Consider the following 19,689-nt stretch of genomic DNA (forward strand, 5'->3'; position numbering starts at 1 on the left):
GGCATGTGCACAGGTAAACACACACACACACACACACACACACACACACACGCACGCCGCGCGCGCGCCTGAAGCAAAAGCCTGTGATACAAAGCTTCCTCTTCATTTCCAGTGATGCAGCGTGTTGTTTGTTTGGTTTATGACAGAGTCTCCCTGTGTAGTCTTGGTTAACTTTGAGCTTCCTCTGCAGATGCCCTTGCCTCTGCCTCATCTCAAAGAAATCTGCCTGCCTCTGCCTCCTCAAGTGCTAGGAGTAAATACTTGTTCCACCACACTCAGATGCCTCACTTTTTTTGTTGTTCTGTTTTGATTTTTCGAGACAGGGTTTCCCTGTATTTATTTTGGATGCTGAGCTGGAACTCACTCTGTAGACCAGGCTGGCGTTGAACTCAGAGATCCACCAGCCTTTGTCTCCTGAGCACTGGCTCATTTTTAAAGATAATGGTTACAGGTCTGGATGTAGTGGTGCACGTCATTAATCCTAGCAAAGACAGGCAGACCTCTGTGAGTTCAATGCGAGCATCATCTACAGAGTGAGTCCCAGGACAGATGGGACTATGTAGAGATCCTCTCTTAAAACAAAACAAAACAAAAAGCTTATGATCTATTAAGTGTACTTTATAACTCTTTCTTTGAAGCCCAGGCTGCCTCGAACTCACAGAAATCCGCCTGCCTCTGCCTCCCGAGTGCTGGGATTAAAGGTGTACACCACCAATGCCAGGGGATTTATTTTATAACTCTTTCAAAGGTTTGATCTACACATTAAAAACACATCTGAAAATCAGGCATGGCGACCCACATGTGTAAGCACTTCAAAGGATTGGATGTGATAGACATGGATGGAGTATGGCACTCGGGAGTCAAAGAATACTGAGTGTTACATCTCGGATGGAAAGGTATTCTGGCACTTGGGAGCCAAGGAATACCCTAGGTCACAGTACACATAGCAGCTTACAGCCTTGCTTCAGAGAAAAGATTCCCCAGTGTATTAGCTCTGCTATCACAGAAGAGGGTTTCCCAGGCAAAGTTGTTAAAGTTCAGCCCCATTCCCCCAGAGAGTGTAACAACATCAGTTTGCCAGGGGAAGGTTTACCCCAGTGAAAAGTGTTTCAGCCTGCTCTGCTCTACTCTACCCAGGGTTGTCTTTGCTCCAGCGAAAGAAGGTCTCACCCAAACCTCATTCAAGAGATTTCCTGGGGGGGGGGTAGGGGATGACTGTCCTCTGCCAGGTGGCAGAGGAGAGCTGAGCAGCACAGTCACAAGCTGAACAGACACAGGGTTTATATAGGGAGTCTCAGGCGGCAGAGTTTTTCCATGGTGGGGATTGGTCAGATTTCAGTCCCTGAGTTTTGGATGGCTAGGTCTTCTGCTCAGGGATTGGTTAGTTTTCTGCACAGGGTTAGGGTCAGATTTGGCTCTGGTTCCAGGGCCAAAGTGTGTTTCTTTCACTGGTTGTTTTTAGCCTTTTGGCTCTAGTTTTAGGGCCAGGGTGTATTTCTTTCACTGGCTCTGATTCCAGGGACAAAATGTGTTTATTTGGCACTGGTTTCAAGGTCAGGTTGTATTTCTTTGGTTCTGTTTGAGAGCCAAAGTGTGTTTCTTTGGCTCTGCTCAGGGTGTGTTTCTTTGGCTCTGCTCAGGGTGTGTTTCTTTGGCTGGACCCTTTTCCCTACACCACCTGCAGTCCCAGCACTTAAGCAGGAGGGACTGCAAGTTTGAAGCCAGTGTGGTGTACACAGCAGGTTCACGGCCCGCTTATTCTATAGAAAATGACTTGATCTCAAAAGGCAGTGGTGGTGCACACCTTTAATCCCAGCACTTGGGAGGCAGGTGGAGCTGTGTGTTCGAGGCCAGCCTGTTCTACAAATTGAGTTCCAGAATAGGCTCCAAAGCTACACAGAGAAACCCTGTCTCAGAAAAATAAAATGAAATAAATACAAACAAGAGAACAAAATCATCTTAAAAACTTTCAATGAGATCATGCAAACAAAGGGTTTGGTTCAGCGAGGGCTCTGTAAATGAAAAACTTCAGGAAAGGGCACTGCAGTAGAGGGATCTGTAAACAAGTCAGGAGTAGACTCGTGTCATCCGAGGAAGTCTGAAGGTGAGTAAAATACATAATGTATCAATTTTTAAAACACGACAGTTTTCATCATCGTGTTATCTATTGTCTCCTCTGGAGAACCACTCTTATCTGAAATCAATTGCTTGCTGTCATGCTATTGCTCCCTGCAACCTTTCACTGTGAGGATTGCAGGCTTATCTATATTGGTCATAATCATATCTTGGATAAATACAATGCTTGGTGTGTCATGCAATAAATACTTCTTGAATGAATCAATGACTGCCAGGAAATAAACAGAACATTATAATCAAATATGCATTTTGCTAACCCTGTACATATTTTTTGTTATATTTACTGAGTCTTGCACCTTGCTTTCCTTATTACTTATGAATATAGGATGACATAAGAGGAAAATAAGTAAGAGTGAAAACCCTTCTTGAAGGAGGTGGATATCTAAGAAAAGAGGTAACATTAATCAAGAAATCTATTTTGAGGGCTTCTAGTTACTTACCACTGAACATATTTTAGTTTCTTGAGGGCAAGGATAGCTTGTTGATCTACCCTTAGCAACAGAACACTTCCCAGAAAGTAGTGGGCGCTCAATTGCTGTTTAGAAAGTGAAAGAACTGAAAAAGAAACCAAATAAATGTGTAGAAGTGAAGAACGCTTGGCCAGCCTGCAGTTCCTTCCCGACGCAGGAGGTGGCGCCATGGCTATCACAGCCTGACTGCCTGCTGTTCTTGGCCCTTCCCCGCTGACCTTCTAACCCTAGGTCCCTGAAGGCGTTTGTTGAAATTAGCCAATAGAAAACTACTTTAGTTAAGAGGTCTGACAAAGACACTCAGTAAAATCAGCGTTTCTAGAAAATGGGCGGTGCGAAGGGGAGGGGTTGAGGGGAGTGGTTAGAGGTGGGAGTTGGTGGGGACTGAGGGCTGCGATGTGGACTGGGCCTTGGTGGTGACTGGAGGTGCTGCCCGACATGAACTCATGGATCAGGCAGAAGGTGGAGTGTGTGGCCGCCCTTCCCCGAGGCAGGTGGGCCAGCGAGGGCAGGCCCGGGAGGGTGCCTCGTTCTCCTGGCTCGGGCTGGGGCCCTTCTCATTGTGTAGTCCTTAGTGTTGTGGACTGTGGATCTGTTTTCTTTTTCTTTTTTTCTTTTCTTTTCTTTCTTTTTTTTTTTAAAGTCTGACAGCCCCTAGAGCCAGAACCCTAATTTCTTCCTCGGTTTACAGTAATTGCCCAGGTTCCCACGTGCTCTTGGCCTTCACTGTGGAAATAGCACCCACTTCATTCAGAGGTACGCCCTGTCACGGCACAAGGGGTAGGTGCTGTGCTGCTGCCTGCACGGTCACTGGTAGCCCATATCAAGGAGGGTAGGGAGTATCTTTGCACAGCCTGTTATCTGTCCACGGAAGTCTAGTAAGCCCATACTACATAACCATCAATTAATAATAAGAACTAGAGCCTGAATCGCATAATTGCAGTCAAGTAGAATTGGTTCCACAGAATTAGAATTCAGCCAGGTTTTGGTCCTTTTGTTTGCAACTCCCCCAATTCCAGCTTATGGCTCTGAATGGTCTTCCACTACCATTTTTTCAAGCTTCTAAAAGTAGACCAACTGGTTTCCATAAATTGGAATTAATGAAAAGTGATGGTTTTGCTGTTTACTTAAAACTGTCATCATAAGCAAACAATGCATGACACGTGGTTTGATGTGTAAGACCCGTAGCAGTTATCGACCTAAATTTCACTTAAGTTCAGACTGGCAAGCACAGGTAGAGAACTGAACTCTCTTTGTCTAGATCTCAAAGCTTTTGAAAGAAGACTTGAGTATATTCATTGCTTACAACCTGCCACTGGATGCTGGAGAAGTAAGTTGCCAATTGCTTTCTAAGGGAAAATGCAGTGCAGCTGATAACTTTATTCCTAAAGTGGGAATGACTTCCTTTCATTTAATAATTTGGACTGAGAAAGGCATGTTTTACTCAGCCATAAGATTTCTGTGTTTAGACAACTTTTAAATGTGTTACTTGACACTGTCAACAATGTATTACAAAGAAGTGCTTAAGAAAAGAAAATTATGGGCTAGCAAGATGTCTGGGTGCTTGCAGTAGACATTAGACTTAGTTTCATCCTCAGAAGCCATTTAAATGGGGAAGGGGCCGATGGACTCCACAGAGTTTTCTGACCTGTGCATTTGTGCTGTTGCATGCATTCCTATACATATCATGTCCACACACACACACACACACACACACACACACACACACACACACACACGATACATGAATTTTTTTGAGACAGGTTTTCTCTGTAGCTTTGGAGGCAGTCTAGAACTAGCTCTGTAGACCAGACTGTTCTCAGACTCACAGAGATCCACCCACCTCTGCCTCCTGAGCATTTTCCTTTCAAGTGTGCATGCCTAGTACCAAGGAGGGCAGCAGAGGGTACTGGGGTGACTAGAATTGGAGTTATGGACCGTTGTAAGCCACCATGTACTGAGAACTGAACTCCAGTCTTCTGCAACAGCAGCATGTGCTCTTTAGTCTACTGAGCCATCTCAGCCCTGCAAAGACATATCTTATTTCAGGGTTTGGCTCAGGCTGCAGGACCAAAAAAGCACTACTGAAGTCAAGGGTTAGGACTTTGTATTTTTCAAGATTTATTTTTTACTATGTACACAGAGTTCTTCCTGCATGTATGCCTGCAGACCAGCAGAGGGTGCCAGATCTCATTATAGATGGTTGTGAGCCACCATGTGGTTGCTAGGAGTTGAACTCAAGACCTCTCAAAGAATAGTCAATGCTCTTAACCTCTGAGCTATCTCTCCAACCCGGGAACAGGACTTTTAAATGATTTTTATTAGCTGTCTTTGTAAAGCTGTAACCATAATCTGTAAGCTTTGATTGGTTAGATACATAAGTAACAATTTTGTTGTTGTTTAGGAAGAAGCTGTCCCCAAAACTTTGCTGGAAAACCTTTTAAAATGTGTGCAGTGCTGCCCTATCTTGAAAAGTGGCATGTGACTTACACAGTTTACTCTCCATGTGCTCCATGCAAGTGCATCAGCTTGCATGGACCAGTCAAATAAAAACACAGATATGAAATCCTTTCTAACATTTTGGTTTTGGTTTTATGTTATTTTTATAAAAGTACCAGAATAATATATTTCTTTCTGGAAATACAGAGTAAGGAATTGTGTTTAATTTATTCTTAGCTTAAAAAATAATTTTGATTATATTACTAAATACCTAAAATAAGTTTTTAAAGATTTATTTATATATTATGTATACAGTGTTTTGTCAGAAAAGGACACCACGCCGGTCGTTGGTGGAGCACGACTTTAATCCCAGCACTCGGGAGGCAGAGGCCGGCGGATCTCTGTGAGTTCGAGGTCAGCCTGATCTACAGAGTGAGTTCCAGGACATTCCCCAAAGCCAACAAGAACAGGCTGCTGTTAAGCATGTCGTATATGGACTAGACCTTGGTCATAAACTCCATGACACTGGCCTATGATAAATGTATAAGGTGAGGATAAAGTATAGATATTAATAGTGATTGTAATTGAACATTGCTACAACATTTAACTGCCTTTAAGTTGTAGTCTATGAGAGTATAGTTCTGTAAAGCATTAGAAATTTAAAGAAGACAAAATTCAGATATCTGGCCCTGTAGTTGTTAATCATCTTTTTTGTGTACAATCTTGAATTAAAGCATATATATGTATATATATGTATATATTCATATATATAAGCAGATGTGTCTAGAAGTTGTAAAAATGTACATTTCTGTATGAGTTATATCGGTGTGCATTATCCTAAAATTGTTGAGTTATCTCATAGCATATTGCTTGCAGACAGTTACTGAAGATAACCCAGAGATCCTAAAGTATTTGGATGGCACAGCACTGCATGTGCTGGAGTCTGCTTTGCTTTGTCCTGTTACCTCTATGGAATATATTCTGCTAAAGACACTGGTAGCAGGTAAGGTTCATCCAAATGTCTAGTAACTTGTAATGGACAGAAGTGGGGGACAAGATTTACTCTTCCTTCATTTTACAGTGCCAGCTCTGTGCTCTGTCTGGTCTGAAAAACCTTAGTATCAGAGCAGAGACCTTTTTGGGGGCAGGGGTTTTCAAGGCAGGGTTTCTCTGTGTAGCTCTGGCTGTCCTGTAAGGCTGGCCTCCAATTTACAGAGATCCTCCTGGCTCTGCCTCCTGGGTGCTGGGATTAAAGGTGGGCACCACTATGCCCAGCGAGCAGAGACCTTCAACTGACATGGTTTCCCATAGTTATGGAGACTTCTAGAATACATGTTTGCATTTATAAACAATTGTTTCTTTTGGATTTTTTTGTTTGTTTGTTTTTTCAATACAGGATTTCTCTATAGCCCTGGCTATTTTGAAATTTGATCTGTAGACCAGACTGACCTCAGACTTTGAGGTCTGTTTGCTTTTGCCTCCAGAGAGCTAGGATTAAAGGTGTGCACCACCACTGCCCTGCTTATCTTTTTTTATTAATATAGGTGTGTGTGGTTGTGTGAACTTACCCCACATGGTATAATACAAAGCATGTTGTTGCATAGCCGAATTTCAAGATCTCTTCATCCTCCAAAATGAGACTTTATTCTCTGAATGAGAACCTTTCCTAACTCTGCTCCCCCTCCTTGGTTTTCTGAGCCTCCATCTCTCGAATGCTAGGATCGCTGGTGTACAGCATCAGCCCTGCTTTGCAGTCCTAGGGGATGAACCCAGGGCTTTGTGAATGCTAGGCAAGCGTTCTATCATCTAAGTTACATCCTCATAGCCTGCATTCACTTTAAAAATGATTCTGGTTTCTTCCTGGAAGCACAATTTTATTTTGAAAGGAAAAAGCCAAGAACTTTTAGTCAGTTTTCTACAGGAGATATTGGAGTGTTAATAACATCCCGGTACACTTAGGATACAAGAAGCTGCAGAGAAGAGTGGCTTAGATGAAGATGGAGGAAAATGAGGTGCCTCCTTTCATTCTAAAAGAAACTTTATCAGTGTCTCTGGGTAGTCACTGTTTATACCAGAGAAAGATGTTGTGTACCAAGGCAGGATGAACAAATGCAATTGGGTTAGATGTTTTGAAATTACACCAAAGCCTAAAGACTCAGCCCTGTGAAAACACTTTTTCCCCTCACCACTATATAATATTATGTTTTTCCATTTAGTTATAGTTATTTCCCCTCACTACTAAAAAATACTATGTTCCATTTAGTTATACTTTATTTTCAGTATTTAGCATTTCCCTTTATTATACCAGAATCAGTCTATATATTACCCTGTCAGTATCAGAATCCAGTTTTTAATTAAGATTCCACAGGCAGCTCCTCTGTCTTCATTATTTGACTTTATTACTGTTTCCCAGGTTCAATATGGAACCTAAAAGACATTATTCCATCTAAGAGTCAGGCAGAAATCATAAATGCCATACTAACGATCTTGTCTGAAGTTCTTGATGAATGCTGCCGAAACAGGCATTCGGATGAAAGAGGCTGAAACCCATCGGTTGAAAACAGCTTTAGAAACTGAGGACATACTAACAGATGCTAATGGTGATGATTTAGTTGAAGATGATGAAATGGAAGAAATTTCTCGTAAAAAAATCAGAAGGAAAACATTTATTTTTGATTTACTTCTAGTAAGTGAGCATGGTGTTCAACATGAATTAATACATCTATTTCTTTTGCCAGGTGTCCTTAGCATTATAAAAATACTACAGCCAAGTTTTTGGAAAACTCATATTTTTCCTGTTGATTCTCATTATAGCATTAGAAATGTACCCCTGTAGAAGAAACAAACAAAAATCTCTCGTCTAAAATGAAACCTTTCTGTGTGGGAGCTTTCAGTTGATGCAACCTAACCCAAATACCAGCCTGTCTTCTGCCTCTGTCCATTTCAGTTATCCATTGCCTCCCAGGCTGTCTTCACACTGATTTTACTCCACTCAGTTTGTCACTTGAATTCTTATCCTTTACTCTAGTGTTTATCTTTAGCAATAGGCCAAAGCATTCCCCCATTGCCATCAGCCTGAGCAGGAGAGGCTAGGGAATGTGTAGTGTGCTTTATGTTAGTGTGGTATTGTGGTGAGGGTGCATGGTGCACAGTTATTTCAGCTGAGAAAGTGTAGATGATCCATGCTTCTGGAGAATGTTTTCCTCCAGGAAGTGAGAACATAGGAAGGCAGAGAAGACCCAGTTGGGAAGGCACATACTTCTATGCTGCTCTTCAGTTCATGTTTTCTGTACTCGGGAATTCCTCTTTTTCAAGAATACAGACATGTATCTGTACTCGGGATTCCTCTTTTTCAGAAATTTACAGACATGTAAGCCTGTGGTTGTGAGCTCTATGCAAAGAACAGAATTGGGACCAAATTCCTGTCATTTCTTTAAACTGGCACATCTAATTAATCCCAGATGGGAGAGCAAAGGAGAAAGCTGTTGGAGATGACACAGGGCCAACTGAGCTGTGTGAAATGGTGAAGTAAGAGATAGAATTGTGAAAACATAGTAATCTTTAGAGAGCTCACTCAGTTGGCAGGAAGAGCAGGAGGCTGCTAAAGAAAGATGATAAGCCTAGGCAAGGAGTATACTGTTCACATTCTCTCATGGGACAGTGCCAGGGGTGGCTTGTCTTGACTCATATGAAAGGAATTGAAACTAATTGTCTTGAATCAACATCTTACAGTTTATATTAGAATTCTTTAAGTTGAATATATCAAAGTATTTTCTAGTATATTATGATTGCTTGCTTCTTTGTTTTATTTTATCTTCCCTATAGGTGGGATCCCCATGCCCAACTCTTGTGATCTTGAAGACTTATGAGTCATAGTTTTATGTTTCTTAAAAATTAATACATTTTATTGGTAGGGAGGAGTCATGTGCATGCCATAAAACCTGTGGAGGTGACAGAGTCAGTTCTCTTTTTCTATCATGTGGGACGTGGAGAGTGAGCTCAGATCATCATACTTGGCAGCAAGAACCTGTAACTACTGAACCACCTCTCTCACCTGCATAATTTAATCTTAGTGCTTTAAGGAAATCAGGCTTTTAAAATGTAGAATGGGTACATATGAACAAAGAATTGTGTTAAGCCAAGAAGGCCATTCTATCCTCAAATTTCTTAAAGACCAAAAAATACATTAAAAATCATAGCACCTCCTCTTTGAACACAGCACACATTGTTTAAGGTCCTGAGTTTGATACTGGCACAGTAAAAGAGAAATAAAAATTTTGAGTTCATAAGACAGTGTTTCCTCAAAGCAAAATTTGCCTTTAAAGTTTTAACTCTTACCTTAGATAGTTAACATGTAAGTCACCTAGCCAACCAGCATTTAGGTGTGAGTAGAGTGTTAGATATCATAGTCACATGTGCACAGAGCACAAACTCACAGTAAACTGAGGTCCTTCCCACTGCCTTGTGTATTCTGATGGTGTCCTGCCAATTTAAAACCTTCAGTTGCAGCCGGGTGGTGGCGGCGGCACACCCCTTTAATCCCAGCAATCAGGAGGCAGAAGCAGGTGAATATCTGTGAGTTTGAGGCCATCTTGGTCTATAGAGAAAGTTCCAGAATAGCCAGAACTGTTACACAGAGAAACCCAAGGTTTTGTGCATGATAGGCAAGCATTCTACCAACCGAGCTACATGCTGGGACATCTTTGAATTCTTAACAACATGTGATACAATGTTGGATAAGATGGGATTTTTTTTGCTAGTTTACTTAATTGCATTTAGTGCTGAGGATCAGACCCAGGGTTTTGCACATTCTTGGCAAGCACTTTAACACTGAGTTACATCTCCAACCCTCTTAGATAAGTGTAATTTATTTATACACACACACACACACACACACACACAGAATTATATAACTTATAGAATACTTACAAGGGCAGATGCAGTTTTCCTCCAGGTGTTTCTGGTCTTGGGTTAGTTAGGTGGCCATAGTCTGTGTCCCAGATACTTATGGCTGAGACAGGAAGGTTGAGCCCTGGGATTTGAGCCCCTCCTTCCCTTGGCACTACAATATAGTAAGAATTTTTAACAAGGCAAAAAAGATGGAAATTCATTAACACCATGATTATAGAACCGGGAGGTATGGAAGAGTGGCTATAATCTAAAATATTCACATCAATGGAATGTTTGTTTAGTTATAGTAGATCCAATTAGTGAAATTTTATTTAGTCATTAAAAACAGTTTGAATTTGTAAACAACAAAGTACATGTCATTTTCAAGGTTATGCCACTCACCATAGGATATCAGTGTGGCTGATTTTTTACAGGCAATTTAAGAATTAAGGTTTAGGCCAGGTGGGAGTAGTACATGCCTTTAATCAAAGTACTCAGAGGCAGAGGCAGAGGTAGGCAGATCTCTGTGAGTTCCAGACCAGCCTGATGTACAAGAGCTAGTTGGACACTAAGAAAAAAACTGATATGAAAGATACCTGATTTTTCTTATTTATTTTTATTTCTTTAGTCTACTGACAAGGAACTGAGAGACATCATGGCATTGCTGGCAGCTCAGCAGACTGCTCTGGAAGTTACTGTCAACATGTGCTGCAGTAAAGGTTTGCTCCCAACGTACACTGGACATTCCCCCACCTGGCTCCCACTCCTCATACCAAGGGCAGCTTCCGTGAGAGTTTCTTTGATACCCCAGTAATGCCTTGTTTGCTCTTTTTTCCTCAGATCTCTCTGATGATGAATGGTAAGAGCTTTGTAGTAGTGATGAAAGTGAAGCCTTTATGGAAAACTCCTTCAATGAGTGCAGTGGGCAGCTGCTGTCCCATGAGATTCACACTGCTCTTACCAACTGCCTCATCCCAAAGAAGGTCATCTAGTATTACCCTGGCCTCCGGGTGGGGAGTCGGAATGGCTGGTGGGAGCCGTTTACTTGCAGAGCAGAAACTGGCAGCTTGGGTGTAAAGCAGAACTGACAGAACTAGAAATACACACGTGCTCTGACCCTGATAATTTGTAAACTAAGAGAAAAGTCCCATTTAAGACAGTTTCCCTTCTATCTTTTCCTGTTTCCATTTCAAACCTGGGTGTTTGAGAAAACTGCATCACCAAACAGTATTGCTGTTGACATATGATCTAGGAACCCTACTTGGAAAACTTTGATTAAAAAGTAAGAACTTTTCAGTGTTCAGAAACAAAACATCATTTTGTCATTATGTGAAGTGTTGTAATATTGACTAGAAAATGCTCCCAAGACCAGCCAGGAGAAGTTTGTGCCCAGTGTGCTTGGATACCAGTGTGAGAATGAATCTTCACAGCAGTGTGGGTCATAGTTGTCCCAACTTGGAAACAGCCTCGTTGTCTGTTCATGGTCATATGTATAAGAAGTTTACATTCAGCAGTAAAAAGGATCTGAACTGGAACCACTCACAACACAGCAGAATTTACTGTGTTGAACAGAATGAATAAGACATAAAATGTGTACTCTGTGGTTCCATTTCCACAAAGACACATCTAAGCACACTCAGGACACATACCAAGTGGCTCCTCTATGAAGAAGCAAGAAAGAAACCAGGCCTGGGGTGGGGGTCTGTAATCTCAACTGCCCAGGGCTGATCATAAGTTCAGGAAGCTTATTGAGACCCTGTCATCAGATATTTTAAAAGTCAAAAGTGGCCAAGTTCAGGGTAGAGTGCTTGTCTAGTATGAATGGTGCCTTGGGATCAGTCCCTGGGACAGCAAACTATAAATTCAAATGAAAAAATAAATGGAAGGAGTTTGCTATTCAAGGCTGAATAGAGATTTAGGACTCACAGGGAGGTGCACTCAAAGCCCTTGAGTTCTCAGGTACTTTGATTGGCAGATTAACAGGTCACATTATTCTTTGTGACCAGATCCCCTTGAACTTGTAGGAACTCTTAATCTGAAGTTTATACATGGAGGCTCATAAGTCTAATCCCTGTATTCAAGAGGATCACAGAGTCAGAGCCAATGCAGACTTGACAGTGAGCTCCAGGATAGCCTGTGGTACAAGGCAAGATGCTACACCAAAGTCAACAGTAATGGTAGTAAAAGTCACTTGACCCATAGCATTCCAGTGTACTAGTTTACAGAAACAACGCTGTTCACTTTCTTTGAAGATTGAACACTACTCAGTGTAGAGCCCTTATGTGCCTCCAGAGTCTTGTGTCTCTCCTGGACATGGACCATCTTGGAGGAGCCCCAGCTCTTCAGACACTTGCACAGTACCTGATGCAAATTCTTTTTTTCTCAGCCTGGTAAATATTTAGACATTACTGTGAAAGACATAGTAATGAAATTTATTAGTAATAGTAATGAAAGACATTACAACTTAGACATAGCAGAACGTTGGAGGATAGTGACTTGAACTCTATAGATGGAGTATTATCTTATTTATGCTGCAGAAACCTTTCCCAGACTCAATCAGCCATGTATTATCATTGCCAATGACAATCAAGGGGTACCAGTAGGTTTGTGTGTGTGTGTGTGTATTTTAAAATTAATGTCAGTCTGGGCAGTGATGACCTATGCCTTTAAACCAGCACTTGGGAGGCAGAGACAGGCAGATCTCAGTGAGTTCCAGTATAGCCAGGGATACACAGACAAGCCCTGTTTTTTTATTTTTAAAGATCAAAAAAATCCTGTCTGAAAAATGAACAGAATAAAAAATTAATGTCAAGCCAATTAAAATAAGTCATATGTATCAGGTTCTTATTAGGATATTTGAGTAGTTCTTGTATTGTTTTTTAGGATTTTATACATGAATACTGTATCTGCTTTGTTTCTACACCCCAAGACCTCCTGTCTTCCCCTTGTCACCCTCTCTTGAATTCATGATCCCTTCTATGGTTATTCCTATTACAAACACACCAAGAACATAGACACACAACCTGCCTCCACCCCCCCCCAGTACTGGAGTTAAAGGTGTGTACCACTGTGCCCAGCTTCTTGAGGGTATCATGCTGGCCCTGTCGTTGTGGTTTTCAGTCTTTACAGCTCTCCAGGGCTGTGGATAACTTTTCTCCCTCAGCAGCTTGCATGGCACCCTCAGCACTGTGAGAGCCAGCCTTCAGGAAAGAGGCTTCCTGGTAAGCACCAGGTTAATCTCTCCTAAGTTCAGTGAGTGCAGTATGTGGTGTCTTCAGCCATAAGGTCCACCTTGGTGTTCTGGCAGGCAACCAAGAGCATGGCAGTAGTCCATATTGTTTTGGAGATTTTTCTGGCCTCCCCCAATCCTATTCTTTTTGGGGGTGGGTTTGAGACAGGGTTTCTCTGTGGTTTGGAGGCTGTCCTGGAACTAGCTCTTGTAGACCAGACTGGCTTCGAACTCACAGACATCGGCCTACCTCTGCCTCCCGAGTGCTGGGATTAAAGGTTTACGCCACCAAACCCAGCTCCCAATCCTACGCTTATAATTGAAATTTAATTGGGCAATACACATGCAGTATGGAGGACAACAGTTAGGACAGAAGGTGAAGTGGGCAGCCTCCTTCCTTTCCATTCCACCCAGTTCTCAGAGGTGTCGTTAATACACTCGTTACATTTAAGCAGCTGCTTCCAGAGAGATGGATTCTCTAGAGATGAGACAGGCCTAGGGAGGGGGCAGTAGACATGAATGCTGTAATACCAGGAACAGTTCTATACCTGGCTTTTGTCTGACATGTCTTTATTTAAACACCTTGGCTTGTAAAGAACTGAGTCTCTTTAGTTACATGTCTCCGTCTTTAATTTCTGTGACAGTGCCATATCTTTTGACAGTTAAGCTTAAATGTCAGAAGTACCATTTAAACAACTGCCCAAAATTGTTTTGTTTTTTGTTTGTTTGTTTTATTCGAGACAGAAACTCTCTGTGTAACATCTCTGGCTGTCCTGGAACTCAGCTTGCTGTCTAGACTGACCTCAAACACAGAGATCCGTCTGCCTCTGCCTCTTGAGTTCTGGGATTAAAGGCATGTGCCACTGCACCCAGCTCAAATATTTTAGTTAATGAAAATAAAATGTGAATCATACAATGTGGAAACTTTTAAAGACCTTTTAAAGAATACTTTCGCTTCAGTTTTGGAGTGTCCGTTGGACACCAGGCTTTAAGAAATGTGGGGGAGCTCTAATAAGCCCATTGTTTAGCACGTGTTTCTTGACTTCTGACTATGTCACATACCACCTAAGTCCTAGGCATAATAAGGAAAGAATGGTGTAAGGTGCTGTGTTAAATGTAAGGGGCTCTCTGGAGAGAGAGAACCTTTGAACTGGGATCACAATGAAATGAAACAGATCACATGTCATATAGGATTTTGTCCAAAGTGTGTCTGATCCTAAGGTTGACCTGTTGTCTGTTGTCCTGTAATAATTACAGGAATTCCCTTCTTTGGTACATATAATATCTGAAAATGAAAAGCCAAATGATATAAGCTTTGGTTATAATTTGTGGGGAGCTGGTAAGATGACTCCACATGTTAAAATTTTTTCATATAGAAACCTGAGAGCCTGAGTTAGATTCTTGGATCCCAGTGTGGAAAGATTTCTGAGTGTTGTGCTTTGACCTCCATGGATATATACACATATACAGCTGCACTTACACATGGTAATGATAAATAAAAATTTTACAATTATGGACCTGACATGGATTGCATCTTTTGTAATCCCAGCACTTGTAAGGCTGAGGCAGGAGAATTTAGAGTTGAGGCCATCCTGGACTATAGGGAGACCCTGTTATAAGGTAATTGTGGGAAGCTACCCATCTTCCTCAGGCAACGTAAGAGGTGGTTTTAGAAATGGGACAGTGTCCCAGGCACACAGAGCAATAAACCATGGCATCTGCTGCTATTTAACAAGTCTGACCCAAACTTTATGACTGAAGCAATAAGCTGCATGTGATTGAGTGTATAGCTCAGTCTCTGTGTCTCAGGAACCTGAGGCAGGAGAAGCCTGAGTCCTGAGTTCTAAAGCATCCTGAGCACCACATGATACCCTGTCTCATGGTTATTCTGAGTCTCTCTATGCTTGGAACACAGGCAGAATGGGGGAGTTGGTTTGTCTCCATTCAACAATGTCTATAGGCAGTAATTCTCCACGAGGGGCAATTGCTCCTCTTGTGGAGGACATTTGGTAATGTTTGAAGATATTTTCAATGGTTGCTAACTGTCCTGGTGGTTGCTCCTGGTATGCAACAAGAGCTCCCTGTACACACACACACACACACACACACACACACACACACACACACACACACCCAGAATTATCTGGGCAGTGTCACTATTGCCAGGATCATTTGAGAATTTGTTCACTTACATTAAATTCAATAGTTAGAATCATCTATTGGAGCACCAATGCATGATCTGAGCCTCTTTGCAACAATGATTGAGTTCCTAGGTTGGAGTCCAGGGCAAAGCACACACCTAGGAGTCAGCTATAAGTCACATTGCTTGTTACGACCTAGCTGGTCATGGATAACAGTCACACCCATGTTTAAGAGGAAGAAATCAGACTGCTTGTGGCACATAAATTGGGAGGTGATAAAAGATGGTGTGCAGAACTGAAAAGTTCACCCACAGAAGCCTTGGATATTGTATTGTTCTCAGAAGGATCAGGGAGGAATGTACATTTCCCTGAGGGATTACTGCTTAAAAACTGATTGTAAACTTGTTAAGCGGCTTGTCACTGACATTAGACTTTCTATTCTTCCTGCTCCCAGAAGAAGACACCAACAGTTAGGAGTTTAAATTTTGAGGCTTCCTAGTGTTGAGAGGTACATCAAACAGTTCTAAGAAGGTCTGCTAAGAGGCTTCTGGGTTCTGAATGATTTTGTTTTGATTTGTGTGGCTTTATTTCTTAGTTTTTTGTTTTGTTTGTCTGTTTGTTTATGTCTGTTTTGTTTTTGGAGACGGTTTCTTTGTGGCTTTGGAGGCTGTCCTGGAACTAGCTCTTTTGTAAAGCAGGCTTGTCTTGAAATCACAGAGACTCCCTGCCTCTGCCTCCTGAGTGCTGGAATTAAAGGTGTGTGCATCCACTGCCTGGCTTATTTCTTAGTTTTTAAGGGAGTTTTGCTACTTTTTGTGTTTAAAAATTAGTTTATTTTGTACGTATGCCTGCATGTGTGCACATGCATGTGTGCACACACACCCCAAGGTAAGGAAGGGAGTGGAATTCATAGGACAGCATAGTGGGAGTTGTTGTTCTTCTAGGTCTCAGGGACTTCCTGAAGCAGTTTTGAGTTGTTTACCTTCCTGTTTAAGGCGCTTCCCCGTAGGATGAAATGTTTCAATCTCAGAGGAAACTTAACACAACACTATTCTGACATTAAATTTAGTTTGACTCTTAGCATTTTGTTCTGTGTTCTTGGGATTTAACTGGTACTGTGCTAGTAGATGAGCAAATATATGGGTCCTGGACAGATAGGGACTTGGGACACACAGCATGTGGACAGGGCATTAGAACTCTGAGATTGCTGTCCTTTATGTCCTGTGTCTCTTGTGCCAGTGGTTGGCTAAACTCCCTGGGTGCCCCTAAGACTTTAAGTGTTTGAACCCTTACTCTTCACATTGCCCAAGTTCTTGAATCTTGGTTCTTCCTTAGCTTACTTCACGTTCTTGCAAGTGCAAGCTTATGTTTAACCCTTCTTTTATAAATGAATTCCTTTCTTCTCACTGGATAGAAACACACTTCATGTAGAATACTGTACGAGGGCTGGGGGTATAGTCCAGTTACTAAGGTTCAATCCTTAGTAATGCCACAAAAGAAAATAGAGAGGGAAAAAGAAAGAATAAGTACTTGGATCTTTAATGTTTTTTGTTTTATTTATGTGTCTGGTCATACCTTTCTTGCACAAATAAAGCCTGTCTGGGGGTCAGAGACAAGGAGCAAGCTACAACATACCTTACCTCTTAAGCCTCTCAGCAGAGAAGGGAAGCGATTTCCTGTTTGTCCCTACATGCGTCCTGCTTCTGCCCAGCTATGTCACTTTTTGTCTGTCTGTACAGACCTCCAGACCTCTAGACCTCTATGGTTAGCTAGTGGCAACATCCATTCTCTGATCTTCACATAGCCTTTATTTGTGCAAGAAAGATATCACCACATTTGTGTGTTTGTGTGTGTGGGGTGTCTCCTTAGTGGGGTCTTACTACGTTTGTCTGCCAGATTGGTCTTGAATGGAGGCGGTGATCTCTCCATGTGACTAGCCAGAACTCTAGTTGTATGCTACACACTACCCTCAATGGTTGATTTTGTTTTGTAATAAATTAATGAGAGATGGACCAAGGGGGAGAGAGACAGAGACTCACCATATAGTTCTGTAGTTCAGGCTTGCTTGAAGGCCTCGCAATCCTCCTGCCTCAGCATCCCATGCTGAATGTTGCATTGATGGTGTTGGACACTGTGCTGGCCTATAGCCCTTGAGTGGAATGAAACAGCCACGGTTTGTCTCCCCAATTATCCTATAATAACCTCTTAAAAACAGCTTGTTCAAAGCAGTATCGAAATATGGTTCTTTCCCTGCTATTTAAATCTTTTAATCTATAGGTTTCTGCCATCTGCTTCCCTCTTTATTAAGTTTGTTGAAAGAATTAGGTTATTTTTTCTTTCCTTTAGTTAAAGTTATTTGGCTGCATTGTGTGTGTTCATTTATGTATTTAGACATGTGTGCCTGTGTGTGCAAATGGAGAAGCCAGAGAGTACATGTGGCGCCCTGCTCCATTGCTTTCCATTTTATTCTTTGAGACAGTGTCATGTGTCATTAGTGTTTTGTTTTTATTTTTTTTGTTAAATTGGCTGGCCTACTAGCTCTCGGGATCTGTCTTCTCTCCTATGAGGAGTGGGGTTGCAGGCATGCATGCAGGGTCACATGTGGGGTCTGAACTCAGATTATCATACTTAGGCAACAAGAACTCCTATTCACTGAGTCATCTCCTCAGCCCTAGGTAATTGCATTCTGTAAACCTCCCTGATGTCTGCCTTTCTGATTGCATTTCCATTATGTCATTTTAGTTTGTTCGTTTGGCCTTATAGTTTTTTAAGGATCATGATTGGAACTAGGGAGTTGTTTTAATTTTTTTCATGAATACTTTATAGGTGAAACTTACCTGTTTTTAAAAGGCAGATAGGAGCTGGAGAGATGGCTCAATGGTTAAGAGCATTGGTTACTCTTCTAGAAGTGATGGATTATGATGGAGAAGTGTAAGGTGAATAAACCCTTTCCTCTCCATCTTGCTTTTGGTAATGGTGTTTCATAGCAGTAGAAACACTAACTCGGACAGCCTCTTCTCCCATTCTTGCTGGGATTTTGACTGACTTGATCGTGTGCACGTCTTGTGCATGTAGTCATTGCTGCTTTAAGTTCATGTGTGCAGTAGTCCTGTTGTGTCCAGAAAATGGTTTTTCTGCATACGGATGCACACTACTTATTGCTCTTGCAATATTTCTTCTTTCTCTTCTGCAATGGTCCCTGGGACTTGGAAAGGAGGGAATGTGGCATAGATGTCCCAGTTAGAGGTGAGCACTCAGTCTCTTGTTCTCTGCCTCTTGGCCAGTGTGTGTCACTGTATTATTCACCACCTATTGCAAAGAGAAGTTTCTCTGAGGAGCGTTGAGAGATACATTAACCTATGGGTATGAAGATAAGAAAGTAGAGGGGATTGGGTCACTATGTCTATTTAGCATGTTAGTTTTCCTCTAGAGTATATGACCTAGCCAGCCATAGATTTGTGAACAATTAACAGTTGCAGGCATGAATTTGGCCTTGTGGTGTAGCATTTAAAATACAATCAGGAAGAGCTTGGTTACTCCCATAACTTTCATGCTGCTGCTGCACTGGTGGACGTTTCATGCTAGACCAGTCATTACTGTAGCTCCCAGAATTCACAAGACTTCAGTGAGCAATCAACCCTCAGTGTCTGATGTTTCTCCAGGGTTCTTTGCTGAGTCCTCGGGGCACTTCCTTCTCCTTCTTTTTAACTAGTCTCTCTAGGGCTATGGATTGTAGCATGGTTATCCTTTACTTTACAGCTAATATCCACTTATGAGTGAGTGCATACCATGTTTGTCTTTCTGGGTCTGGGTTACCTCACTCAGGATCTTTTTTTTTCTAGTTCCATTCATTTGCTTGCAAATTTCCTGGTGTCCTTGTTTCTTACAGTTGAGTAATACTCCATTGTGTAAGTGTACCACATTTTCTTTATCTATTCCTTGATTGAGGGACATCTAGGTTGTTTCCAGGTTCTGGCTATTACAAATAATGCTATAGTGAGCAAGTGTCCTTGTGGTATGATTGAGCATCCTTTGGGTATATACCCAAGACCAGTATAGCTGGGTCTTGAGGTAGATTGATTCTCAGTTTTCTGAGAAACTGCCACACTGACTTCAGAAGTGGCTGTACAAGTTTGCACTCCCACCAGCAGTGAAGGAGTGTTCCCCTTACTCCACATCCTCTCCAGCATAGGCTGTCACTTGTGTTTTTTATCTTAACCATTTTGACAGGTGTAAGATGGAATCTCAGAGTGCTTTTGATTAGCATTTCCTTGATGGTTAATGATGTTGGACATATTCTTAAGTGTTTCTCAGCCATTTGAGATTCTTCTATTGAGAATTCTCTGTTGAGATCTGTGCCCTATTTTTAATTGGATTATTTGGT

The 19,689-nt window shown here is 41.8% G+C and overlaps 1 long non-coding RNA gene and 1 pseudogene across 1 annotated transcript; one reads left to right on the forward strand and one right to left on the reverse strand.

The window, feature by feature from the left end:
* Positions 1–2,943: 2,943 nt before the first annotated feature.
* Positions 2,944–14,679, forward strand: LOC121136944 (annotated as a pseudogene).
* On the reverse strand, positions 10,243–19,060 carry LOC121137017. Its single transcript, XR_005874231.1, has 2 exons — positions 17,345–19,060; positions 10,243–12,343 (listed from the first exon to the last, which is right to left on the reverse strand). It is a non-coding gene; the product is annotated as an uncharacterized LOC121137017 (long non-coding RNA).
* Between the last annotated feature and the right edge of the window lie 629 nt (positions 19,061–19,689).

The sequence above is a fragment of the Mesocricetus auratus genome, unplaced genomic scaffold (genome assembly GCF_017639785.1).
Source record: "Mesocricetus auratus isolate SY011 unplaced genomic scaffold, BCM_Maur_2.0 Super-Scaffold_2245, whole genome shotgun sequence".
In the NCBI taxonomy this organism is placed as follows: domain Eukaryota; kingdom Metazoa; phylum Chordata; class Mammalia; order Rodentia; family Cricetidae; genus Mesocricetus; species Mesocricetus auratus.